The 13,984-nt window shown below is 36.7% G+C and overlaps 1 long non-coding RNA gene across 1 annotated transcript; it reads left to right on the forward strand.

Moving 5' to 3' along the window:
* The first annotated feature begins 370 nt into the window (after positions 1 to 370).
* On the forward strand, positions 371 to 4,172 carry LOC121884558. Its single transcript, XR_006092358.1, has 4 exons — positions 371 to 450; positions 1,102 to 1,199; positions 2,200 to 2,332; positions 3,140 to 4,172. It is a non-coding gene; the product is annotated as an uncharacterized LOC121884558 (long non-coding RNA).
* The last annotated feature ends 9,812 nt before the right edge of the window (positions 4,173 to 13,984 follow it).

Consider the following 13,984-nt stretch of genomic DNA (forward strand, 5'->3'; position numbering starts at 1 on the left):
CACAATAAGTGCGTTTCCATCCACTATCATGTATTTATTTGCATTTTCTTCTGCTGGTTTTCTGGAAATTTGGTAATAATATTTGCACTACATTTGGACGGAAACTTGGCTACTGACAATTTATTCTATAGCTGAAAGTATAATATATGAAGAAAACTGTTAGAAGAGCTCTAATTTAACTTAACACCCACAAGGACACATACCTTTAATAAATCCCTGGTAAGCATCATCACTCACACTTTGTACACTGACACAAGATCTGACTGGTTTGTTTGTTTGTTTGTTGCTCTGCGTAGGGCCGATGGGTCGTGGTGGATTTGGAGGAGGTCGAGGTGGAGGTTTCCCAGGAGGCAACGGAGGAGGTGGTGGAGGAGGAGGCAGTGGTGGAGGAGGAGGAGGAGGAGGAGGAGGAGGACAGCAGAGAGCCGGAGACTGGAAGTGTTCGAACCCGTGAGTCCAATTATCACTTGTAGAAGGAACTCGATATGAACATTTTGTACAACCCGGTGTTTTCTACATGTTAATACTGCAACATTTTCTAAATATCTCAATAAAATTTTACATTATTTAGGGTTGCAACTTACGATTATTTTAATAGTGGATTAATCTGCTGATTATTTTCTCGTCTTATCATTTAGTCAATTAAATGCTAAAAAATACTGAAAAAATGTTGCTCACAATTTCTCAGAGCCCGCAAGGATGTCTTCAATTTACTGTTGAAGAAGAAGAAGTTATTGTCACATCCCCACTGCTACACACTTCTAGTTGGTCATAAGCAATGATTGAGAGGGGTTATTTTTATATCAGTCTATACATTGGTTTTTTTTTGGGGGGGGGGGGGTCCTGCATAGTATACCTTTGCATACCTTTTAATGTTTAAATCTGTGTCCAAAAACAAAAAGGAGTGTTCATAAATTCCCACACACTGTATTGTGTCGTTTGCATTCAAATTCATAATATAACTTCTTGCTAATAAGAAGTTGCTTTGTTGTAATGGAACACTTTAACTTTAACGTATAGATGCAAATGTATGAGAGAAGAAAAGTTTATATTTTGCGGTTATACACTGATGACTTTTCTTTCTGCACATTTTCCCTCCAGAAACTGTGGAAACCTGAACTTCTCGTGGCGTAACGAGTGTAACCAGTGCAAGGCTCCTAAACCTGAGGACGCTGGTGGGATGTCCCCAATGGAAAGAGGTTAGACTCATTAAGGTTTTATACATTGTATATTTGTTTCACCTGGTGTTGACATTTCTCCTTCCACCTCTATACAATGGAGGTGAATGTACTGCATCTCACTGTGAAACGTTGTCATTGGAACTACTTTCTGCTGGAGAAATAGTCCCTACGAAAAACGGTTTATTACACTTTTTGTGGATTATCCAGAGTAACATGGACATTGTGGTAACACTGTCTATGACGCCCATGTCTCTAATACATTGTAAACATACTGTTATAATCTGCTTATAGCACTGTATAATTATAGTTATAAGCATATATATCATATATATTCATAATACTTTATAACAATAATCATAACACATTATAAAGCATTTTATCATGACTTATAAGGTCAAGTATCATAATACTTCATAATTGTATTTGTCACTTGCTGACATTTCTTTTTAGCAAGGATCATAGTGTATTATAATTCTCATACAGTGTATAGTACAATATACAGCAGATTATAATGCATTCAATATTTTTATAATGCATCATAGACATGGGCATCATAGAAAGTGTTACCACTGTTACTAGAGAAGAAAGAAAGTCGGGTTGGAGGGAGAGATCTCAAACTGGAAAATCTCATAAACTGGACAAATAAAAACCAAACAATCTGCATAGACAGAAACTACATGTGTTTTTTGTTATTTGGGTGAACCAACCAATCAAGATTTGATATTAATAAATAATTTGATGAGTAATAATTCAGTGCTAAAGATAATCTACTTTTAACAGACGTAATTTGACTTTGGCTTTCTTACTCACAGCCAATAATAGCAACTCATAACCTGTATTAATACACCTGAGAAATATTGTCATCAGTGTGAGTCATCTGTTGTCAACCTCACAGCATCACCCTGCAGCACATTCTTGTTCTCATCTCAGGGTCACATACTGCAAAGGTGACGGTTTCTGTCAGAGGTTTACAAATTGTCACCTAATCGTCACTCTCTCACTCTCGCTCTGCTGTCAGGTGGCTATGGAGGCGAGCGCCGAGGGGGGTTTGAACGAGGCGGCTTCAGGGGCCGAGGCGGCGACCGTGGGGGCTTCAGAGGCGGCCGAGGTGGTGACCGGGGAGGATACGGCTCTGGCAAAATGGATGGAAGGTCAGATACTCTCAAACACTCTCTGGTGAAAACATGTTGGTGTCCAGGTTTTTATACATCAAGGGTTCACATATCGACTAGGAGTGTAAAGATTACAGATGACAGATACATATCAGTGTCAGTGACACATAAATACACAATCACAGATCAGACTCAGATTCTGTGTAAAACTAGTGATAGAACCAAAACATCCTGCACACTGTTCACACATATACTCAAAAAAACACAAGTGAGAAGTTAATGTTGATGTTGAGCTATGTTTACATTTACATATATAGGACAGGTGTTCTCTATAAGATTTACCTGCTGAAGGTCTGAGGGTTTTGGTTCTCTCGCAGTCAGAATTCATGATCCGAATGAGCGAGTGATGTTTGAAGCTTTGTGACGTCATCAGTCACATGGTTTTCTTCATTTGACACAAACTCTGACACATACTGTACTGAAACTGTGCGCTGTGACTGAAACAAGCCTCAGAGTTTCGCTGTCATCCACCCATCACTTGCAGAACATCAAGATAAGATGTAAACTGATTCAAACAAAAATCTGTCTGGTGTCTTTAATGACCAAAATGTTTTCACAGGGTTGGTTTTGTCTGATAATAAGTCTGTAATATTTCTTTAATTCAGGCCTTTCTTCTTTTTCTTCTTGTATTTAAGTATTTTTCCATTATGTAACATAATGTCGTCTCAATACATCAGTAAATAATATGTGTAAAACCCTTCCTGTACAAACACACACACACCTGTTCATCCTATAGCTGTAGTTCATTGGTCGTTCATGAGGTAATCAGTGTATTGTTATTTCCAGGGGTGACCGCAGACAGGAGCGGCGAGGTCGTCCCTACTAAACCACCTCCTCCCACCTCAGTGCAAAGAGCAGTATGTGTACCTCTGTCCACACTGGGCCCAGCCCCACCTTTCACCTTTTACATAACTCTGTTAGCTCTCACTTTGATCCTCTTGATTCACTGTGTAGAAAAATGTGACTATCATTGTTCTTTATGTTTGCTCTTTTTAATGTGACTCACTTTATTAACATCTATAAACACTCTTTATTCTGCTCAGTGGGGCCTCATTTATAAAAGTCTAGTTTAACTTAATTATTGTCTATCTATCTGTCAATCTTACTATATTATTATATTATCTAACCACCAGATTTAAGTGAAATTTTATGGAAAGTTCAGCTCTTCATGTCGTTTTCTGTTTGGATTCAGTAACTTTTTAAAAGTATGAGATGGCTCAACATTCATTATTATCTCATGAATGTCTTTTGTATCCTGTAACTATCTTTGTGTTTTGCGTATTTTGTTGCAGACCATGTGTATTATTTAAATGAATGTGGAGTTTAATGTTGCTCTGGCAGAGGAATGAGCTGCCATTCTAGTTCAGAAGTGAAAGAAAAAGATTAAAATTTCCACCCAAGCTGTAAACGTCAGAGCTAATTCATGTTTCAACTCTGACCTGCTGTACTTAGTGTAGAGCAAACTGTTTTACAGTGTAACAGATGATTATGAGTGACATTTTAAGTGCTTTTATCTGTGTTTGCCACTCTGAGGTTTGGCAACCTGGAAATTCAAAAACCTGTCTGATTGTTTTCACTCTTAGACTTCTTTGTAAATGTGTAGCTACCAGTGAGGCCACATCCTCAGAAATTAAGTTAGTGAGTAAACTGTTATTACTGCTAGTAATGATGGCCAGGTGGTTTAAAGAATATTTAAAGTAAAATCTTACAATCAAGAAGATATTTGTAAAACCTTTAACTTTCATTAACTATTTTGATAATCAATTAATCATTTTGAGTCATTTTTTTAGGGAAAAACAGTCCAAATTCTTTAATTCCAGCTTCTTAAATATGGATATTTTCTAGTTTCTTTAGTCCTCTATGACAGTAAACTGAATATCTTTGGGTTGTGGACAAAACAAGACATTTTTGGACGTCATCTTGGGCTTTGGGAAAAAGTGCATTTTTCACCATTTTCTGACATTTTATGGACCAAACCACTAATCAATTAATGAAGAAAATAATCAAAAGATTAAAAGATAATGAAAATCATTGTTAGTTGCAGCCCTAGTTATTTATCTTTCATCTAACTGTAGATTAGATGATTTTTTTCTGGTTGTGTCAGATCACTGCAGAATAGAAAACACTTTTCATGCAAGAATCACTTTTTCTAACATATTTGTTCTTAAGTGGAACGTATGAGTGATTTCAGAGAACTTCTGGTGTTTTTCAAGGTTCAGTTCACAAGAAATTCACAAGACGTCTCTGCCTGACTTATGAGTCATGTACAAACAGTCTGCCTTCCTCCTTTGCAGGAAAAAAACACTTGTTTGTGAAGTATAATGCCTTCATCTCAAAGAATTCCGTTCATCATATTGCCATAATGGCATTGATTGGTTTTATTGACATATTTTGGCAATATTATGTCAACTTGTACAGTTCAGTAGTTGCTACAGAAATTGTCTCACACCAACAGCCTCAGAGTCTTCATGCAGGCTGCAACTAACGATTATTTTCATCATTGATTAATCTGAATATTATCTTCTAAATTAATCGATTGATCTTTTGGTCCATGAAACATCACAAAAAACAGTGACAAATGGGCCTTTGTCCAAAAAATCTAAATTATTCATTTAAGACAAAGAAAAGCCTTAAATTCTCATATTTGAGCTCCTGGAACCATCACATTTTTTGCTTAACAATAAATCAATCAATTAATTGATTAATCTGCTTACTGTTGCAGCTCTATTGTATCCTCTCATGTGTCTCCATGACTTTTCAGTCTGTTTACTGCCTGCTCTCCAAGTCATGGACTCTTGCTGTATCGAGATTTTTTTTAGCATCTAACTTTTCATGCCAGACTATTTTCTTTATTTGTGTTACAATCTGAAGCTGCTGAATATGTTATGTTTTTGTCTGCTGACTTCTGACGTGAAATTCATTTTTTTATTCTTCGGGAAACTTGACCACAATCGGAGCAGAACAGCTCGCCTCAAGGTTTGGTCATTTTATGTTTCCATTCAACAATTTTTTCTGATGCACTTTTATTGAAGTATTACCTGCATCCGATATGTGACATCACGTTCTTTGTCAGGTCAGAGTGCGAGGAAATTTCGTTGAACAGAAACATCATGTGACCGTACCTTTCTAAAGAAATTTGCAGGCATTGATTATTCTGATAATCACATTTCAGAAACCTGCACCTCCACATGAACAGGTGACGTTCATCAAGCAAACGAGCAATTCAAAACAAGTTTATACTTGTTTAGTTAAAAGAGTTCATCCAACTGAATCCAACTTCAAACACTTGTAAAACCAAACTGATCAGAATTCAGTTTAGGATAAAAAGATAAAAATATGAAACTGAACTAAAATCCTCCCTGCAATATTAAACATGTCGACAACAGGTTGTTGAAAAGGAAACAAAACAAGAAAAACATTTTCTCTTTTTATGTACAGTGATTTCTGTGTAACTTAAGTCACCAGTCAGGGACTCACGTTATCTTCACACCTGTCAAATAAAGTCCTCACTCGCCAGATTACCAGATGCAAACTTCTTTCTCACAAGATTCAGTTACACTGTTTGCTTTCTGGTTAAAGTATTTTCACTCTGATCTTTTGTCACTTTTGTAAATGAGGCTCCATGTGTCTGTCGTATTTCGAATGTTTTTGTTGAGACAGAACTCTCTACTAGTGTATTTATTACTCATGAGTTGGTTTGTATTGTGCATGTGCTGGTTTTCAAATAAAAGTGTTGATAAAACCGAATGGTGACTCTGCAGATTCTTATTGTTATATTTTGTGCATCTGTCAGACATTTGGTTCAGAAATCTGCTGCTGAATGGTCCGGGTATCATCGGATAATTCATAATTCATTTGTAATTCAAAAACCAAAAAACGGCAAATCTGTCATTTGTTTCAAAACGAAAAAAAAAAAACCTTTTTGGTGTCAGAATCAAATAACGAAAAAACCAATCAAACCCGTCCCGTTTTTGGTTTCTGCCGATTCATTTTATTGTTATTCCTTTTTGGATTGAATATCGAACAGGTCTGCGGACATTCAGCCAATTCATTTTTGCGTTTGAAACCAAAAACAGAAGTCACATGGTTTTTTCACGTGGTGTCTTCACCATAGCAACGGTCGCTGAGGATCATGGGTAGGCTAATGTAGCCGCTTCCGTTATCGTACAAAACTGACAAAAATACTTGATTTCTAAACCAAAATTGCACGGTCTTTTGAATTTGGTTTTCTGGATTTTCGTTTGGAAACAAAAAAGGAATAGATCACATGATTTCGTTTTTGGTTTTTGGTTTAAAATGAAAAAAGGAAAAAACCATGTGACTTGCGAGGTCCTGACCAACGCTGTTTGCAGCTTTAATTAACCTTAATATTTAAGGAAATAATTAAGGAAAATGTTTATTGATAAGGCTGATTGGGTGGATTCCTTGAATGTAAATCACTTCAGATTGTTTCTCAAACGTTACTTTATCTTACTAAAAAGCATCCTCAAAGATCAGAGACTTCATTATTAATACTATATTAATTTGATTCACATAATAAAACCATTACTTTGCATATGAGAATTAGAATTTAGGTTTATTTCTAAATATGTTGTTGCCTGCTGATAAATGAGATGTGTTTGTTGATTTGTGTCTTTGAAGGGTTGATTTTTTTTTTAGTGTTTGTTTCCTGAATTTGTTTTTTTTTAATTGTTCATTTCTGTGGTTGTTACAGTTTGTTTTCGTTGTATAAAAAAAAGAAACTGTGGATGTTTAACAATGCACATGTTGGGCCTTTAATTACCTGTGAGGTGCAGCTCTTCTGAGGTAAATGTACAGCTTGTTCTTCTGTTGGAGCATGAACTGACTCCTTCACTTTTTAAATCATTTATCATAAATCGTCTTACTGGTTTATCCAGCTCGAGATCTGCATTTTTTCCCCCTTGTTTACTGGAGGCCATTTTCCGGTGCTGTGATAAGTTTCCCAAAATGACTCTGCACTTCTACATACCTGCACATGTAACTGCACTTTAATCTCAGCGACACAGACTTCCTTGTTGAGCTCAACACCTCTAAATGTTTGTGGCCTGTAACTGGCAGATCCGGTTTGTCCTCACAAAAGAAAACGTCATGAGTGTTTCTAGAAAAAACACAACCTTTGACAAATAACAATCCCCTCTCAAAAACCCTATTATGGATGGTCAACCATTATGTTAACCGTGTACAGAACAGTATGTTTCTGTATCACAGCTGTGCAGAATATACCTAAGATGCCTTTTTAATGGCTGCACTATTAAATCAAATAAATAAAAGAATTAAAGATTTCTTGGAAGTTTTCATGTTTTATTGTTTTACAAAATTGAATCAAAGTAGATTTAATATGGCCTTTTTTCAATAATGGAAAGTAACTAAATACACCTTTGTGTCATGATCCTGTGTCTCCATGACCTGCTGCCACTCTCTCTCCCTGTGTGTGAGTGGAGAAAGGTGTGCTGGAATCAGAGCAGAGCCAAACCAGCTGCACCTCATCTCAATAATCAAATACTCAGCCCTGCCACTTCAGCCCTGCCAGATCGTAGCTTCTGTGCCAGTCAGTCTACATTTCGAGCCAATTTTATGCCATCACCAGTTTTCTTGTCAATGCCTGTTTTGCCCTTGCCTGACCCTGATTCCCGTTTCCCCGCAATCTAATCTGCTCTTTCTCAATCCCCTCAGCTCGTCTCGTCAGTCCTGTTTCTTTGCCCTGGACCCTCACTCTTCCCAGTTTCCAGCCTAAGCCCCAGCCCCAGTTTCCCAGTTTCCAGCCCAAGCTTCCTCAGGCCTGGATTCCCTTTCCCTAGCCTTCAAAATGAATACTTTATTCTTGTCATATCCCTGTCTCCTCGCTGTTGAGTGCCTACACTTGGGTTCACCTGCTTTGCCCCACACAACACTTTGAGGCATTTGTACTTTACTTGAGTATTTACATGTGATGCTACTTTATACTTCCACTCCACCACATTTCAGAGGGAAATATTGTACTTTTTACTCCACTACATTTATTTGACAGCTTTAGTTACTTTTCAGATGAAGATATGACACAATGGATAATATAACAAGCTTTTAAAATACAACACATTGTTAAAGATGAAACCAGTGGTCTCAAACCTTTTTAGCTTTTGACGTCTTACAAAAAGCAGTGTGTAGTCGGGGTCACATTTCACATGTCTATGAGTTGTTAACAGCTCCACCAAATAGTGATTTTTCCCTCTAAACTTTTCACGTTTTCATTTCAATAAATGTTCAAATGATCCAATATTTCAGCAAAAATCAAAGATTAAAGCTGCAAGCAGCGTTGGTCGGGACCTCGCACTCTGGCCCATCGGGATCAGATCATTTTGCTTTTTAAAAATGAGGGATATTTCTTACAAGTGTGGTGTGCTATTATTTTGAAAGTTTGATTGACAGGATGAGAATTTTCTGCAGGGTGAGACATGTCTGTCTTGCTCACACCTGTGTCATCAAAATTATGCAAGTTTTGGGCCCATTCACTTGAATTTCAATTAGTAAATTGAAAACTCTTGATGAGTTTGTGTGTAAAACAAATTAATTTCCTAATTTTCATCAAGTCTATTTTTAGAAAAGTAAAGACTTTTAACCCACATGACCTGGTCAAAGTTTGATTGAAATGTGTACTGTCAGGTGTGTAGAGACAATAAGTAACTGCAGCTGAACACAGAAAAATACTCATATATTCATACAAAGTTTGTATATAATCTACTGTATGTATATAGGCCTTTCTACTGTATCCTACAAAAATGAGCTGCATTCAACCCCCACACCATTGGCGGCTGGTGACTCAAAAAATTGGGGAGGACAGGAGGAAAACCAACATGGAATCTTACAACAAACTGCATCAAACTATATCGTTGTCCCCCACCTGATGAAATCGGAGGGGTGGGGGGCAATTTTATATGCCAATAAAACAATTTGTTTTTAAAAACAAAAACCCCTGAGTGGTGTAAAGGCTGCTTCTTTAAAGACATTTAGCATTTACATGTTGTTTCTAAACAAAGAAGAACTCATTTTAGCCGTGGACTGGTTCAGATGTATGATTTTACCAACAAAGTGAAATTCAAATTTATAGTATTGTTCTATTGTGACAACAGATTTATGTTCTCATCAAAAACAGACAAGATATCACATGATTTCCACGTGTTTCCTATGTATTTTCTTAGTATACAGAAATATATAAAGTACCACAAAGCTTATAATGTGATACAGGAACAGATCAGTGCTGAATACAAGAAAGACTGAACACTAAAAACATTCACAGATCTAAAAGTGTAGGTTCACATCAGAAAGTACTAATGCATGTATCAAATACATGACTTACACACTCTTATCTATGTGCACGACATACAAAATATAGTCTACAAAGCTGACATGTTAACACTAGGGGTGCAATGGATCACAAAACTCACGGTTCGGGTGGTATCACGGATTTGAGTCATGGATCGGATCATTTTTAGGATCAGCAAAAAAAAGGGGGGAGACAAATAAAACTTTGTTTTCCATTTATTCTATAACACACTTACAGCAAGAAATAGCAATGAACTTTTGCTCATGGTCTTAAATGAAAACATTCGGGACAAACAACATTTAAGATGTCCAATGTTTAAATAAAATAAAATAAAATATATAAAATATTCAATGCTCAATTATTGCAATATGAGGCATGATACCTTCCTCTTTTAAACACAGTAGTGAATGAAACAGCCTGTGTCCACATCATCAAAACTCGATGATTAGACATGACTTAGAAACATGAACATACGTCTTTTCCTGCAGCTTGTTGAACGAGCCACCAAACAAATATTCAACACTAACATCAGTTAGCAGCTAGATGCTAATTAGCCAGCAGCCAGACCTCCTGCACACTAATCATACAACATCAGGTGAATGAACAACCACTCAATTAAAAACAGGATCAATTCCACATGAATGAGTGAGTCCAGACATCTCACTGTAACTTCAACAGGCAAACTACCCACAACACATTATATATATATATCTGCTGCATTCTTGTTAAGGAGCCACATTCACACAATAGCCACACAGAGACATTTAACCATCAGAGATGAATTTAGCGACTAAAGAGACAGAGAGAGAGAAGCTGTATCTGACTCACGTTATCTGATGTCTTCTTCTTTCTATCATGGAGATGAAGTATTCATGTCATAACATCCATTTGTGGCTGTTGGTCATCTTGTTTGTTAGTTAACAGAACTTTATGGCTGCTGCTTTACCAGTCTGATATCATTAGCAACAATGACAAACAAGCTAACTCTCCTGGTTGTTTCTCTGGTTGCTTCTCTCTCCAGCTGCTTCCTGGCAGTGTCCTGCAGCTGCTGCGCTGCACAGTCCAGATAATTTCTCCCATTAGCTTAACAACAGTCCTCAACAGTCCTTCCATGGATGTATAAAGAGTCCTTCACGCTGCTACAACAAGCCAGCTGATGCATTGGCTAACGGAAGGAGCTATCTACTGCTGCTACTCTGCCTTACAGTAGAGGGAATTGAAGATGTAATCTGAAAACTATCATTGGACCAACTCAATGTCAGTATTGCATTCTGGTTGTTGATTGGTTAGGGAGGCCGTCTTCCCTTGGAGCATCATTTTACGTGTCTCTTCCAAAGAAGAGAGAAAAAATATGATGTGAATAATACTGAGATTTGGTAATGGTTTATTTCAACCAAATATTCTCTTTTATATTTTGATCTCCCTCTTGCCGCTCAAATAGAGGAGGATCAACCTCCTCTGCCTCTATGGTGTGTGGCACACACACCCCTTCTTTCTTCCCTCCTCTCTCTCTCCCTCTCAGTTGGAGAAGAGAATTTCAGAGTACTCTTCTTGTGAAATCTCCTCATAAATTGCATTACTCTGGCCAAATCTCACATTAAAAATCACATTTTTTTGTAGGAAATTTCATGGTGAATCCATTGATACAGGTTTGAAAGTGGTCAGACTTATAGTTTAGATGTCAGAAGCCTCTGTTTGACACAAAGGTCATTGCTTTACATTGTAAGGGTGACGTGGCACTGCAACTTTCGGGGCTTAGAAAATCCAAACAACTTTTTTTCAGCACAGTGTGATACGTTATGTATCAAAGTTTGAAGTCGATACCATTAAGTGTTTGTTTGGAGGCCAAAATTGAGGCAAAGTCTTATTTTGAAAGGCTAATTGCGGACTTCCTGTTGGATTTAGGTCAGGGGTGTCAGCATATGATTTGTAGGTCTTAATGAGATGAATAATTGAGTTTTGGTTTGATCTCTCTATGACATTCCTACAGGCCGTGGTGGCCATTTTAGTTACATAGATGGCGCTAGAGAGCACATTTTGTCACTGTGGGGGTTAATTTTTCTATTTTATCAAATTTTTCACCAGACCTGCTGTGTGTGCCAAATTTGGTGAGTTTTTGAGCATGTTTAGGGGGTCAAATTTAGGTCTGATGTCCCATAATAATAAAGAAAGAAAGAAAGAAAGAAACAAACAAACAAAGACACGAAATACAATAGTGCTATTCAAATCTATCAGTTAATAGAGCTTGAAAAAAGTATGACCAGGTGCAACATCAAAATGCTGCATACTCCTTAATTCATCAATAATAGTAACATTATAATAACAATATGGATGGAAATCTGTTTAAAAATTAGTAAAATAGTACACGTGTTCTGTAGTAAACTGACAAAACTATGCAAGAACACCTGCAAGGTGTATGAACATGTTAAAGACGTCTGACAGCAGGTCTGACAACAGTCTGAGTGTCAAATTCAACCAGATTACTCCAGAGACTCCATGAATGCTGCCAAGTGACATTTACATTCAGGCATGTCAGTGTTGTTCCTGTCTTCTTAAGGTCTGTGGGGTCACCTGCGTGCTTGATGTAATATTACACAACCAGTCGCTCCTTCCATCCCTCATTGTTTATTTTGACAAACTGAAAAAACATGTCAAGATTAACTGATACTTAAATAAATAAACAAAGGGCTAATTAGAACTCCTAAAGAGGTTTTAGCAGTGGTGGAGGAGGTTTTTAGACATCATAGTTGTACTTGAGCACTTGAGTAAATGTAATAGTTGGATTTGTTTCTTTGCACTGCAGGGTTGAAGTGACGCTGTTTGACATGTTTGCTGTGAGGGAGGTGGAGCAGGTGATTTGCGGTAAGGTTTTGGGCGTGTTGTCAGGCAGGTAGAGAGAGGTGTGTGTTTGTGTTTTAGGGAGGGAAGGTAAAGGAAGCTTATTTATGCTGGAGCAGATCTGATATGAACTTACTGTACAGTGATGGCTCTCTACAAAGTGATCTGTGTGGCAACTCTGCTGACTCTACTGATACAAGGTAAGCTTCCTCTTCACCTGCACACACCTGAACTAATGACATTTATAATGAACACTGGGAAGGAAATAAAATCATCTAATTAAGTAAATATAGCTGTAACACAAATATAGCTGTAACACAGTAAAATGTACTCAAGAAAAGTAAAAGTACACAGCAGACCCTGTCAGTGTTACAATATTGATGCATTAACACGAGTACAAGTTAACATGTTAAGTGGAAGAATTACTGAGATCTCTTACCTGAGTAAAAGTAGAAATACCACAATAAAATCTCACTAAAGTAAAAGTCTTGGCAGCAAAATGTACTTAAAGTATCAAATGTAAGAGTACTCATTACACAAAGATGGTTATGTAGATTAATTATGTATCATTAAAATATTAATACTGATTCATTGATATATACATTTTAAGCAGCATTTTGATGTCATCGAGTTTGAAAAAAATTGAACTTTACTGTTAAAATTGTAATTATATGATTTATGTATAAATACTGACTTGAAACGTGTAACTATAACTGTGAATTGAATGTAGTGCAATGGAGAGGAAGTACAAAGTAGCGTAAAATAACAAGTACAAGTACCACAAAATTGTACTTAAGTACAGTAATTGAGTAAATGTACTAAATTACTTGGATTGCTGGATGTTAATGCATCAAAATAATAAAATTGATCAAATCAGGGTAGAACGAAAGAAAGAAAAGTCTTGTCCAAGTTGAGTAAAATCTCAAAGTCCAAACATTTTGAAGATAAAACATTTCTAAAGGACAAAAACAACAAACTGGTTTTATTTAATGTTTAACTAATTTTAAGGAAGTTTGGCAGTAGTTAAGGAGAAATTAGTGTAAATGTTAAATCTGAATCTGCTAAGTAAGCAGAAACTATGGGTGTCAGATAAATGTAGTGGAGTAAAAAGTACAATATATCTGCCTGAAAAGTTTCCTAAAATAGAAAACTGTGTAATAAATATACTCAGTAACTCGTCACCTCTGATTTTGTGGCTCTAAGAATCCAAAAATGGAAATTATTTTGTACAGGACTCTGTTCTGAGGGCTAAAAAATGAAATGATAACATACTATTTATAGCAGATAATCATGTGAGGGAAGCAGCAGCTCATGCTTCAGCTTAGCTTATTTGGTTAGCAAATAGCTGTCATTCATCCTGTCACTGACTGTAAAGAGTCACTATAAATCACAGGATCTGATACTGTATTCATGTCCTAAGGTTCTGGAGAATCTAGGAATTGGGGGATTTTTTTTGACATGATGACAGTTTA

This window comes from Thunnus maccoyii, chromosome 18 (assembly GCF_910596095.1).
Source record: "Thunnus maccoyii chromosome 18, fThuMac1.1, whole genome shotgun sequence".
Lineage (NCBI taxonomy): Eukaryota > Metazoa > Chordata > Actinopteri > Scombriformes > Scombridae > Thunnus > Thunnus maccoyii.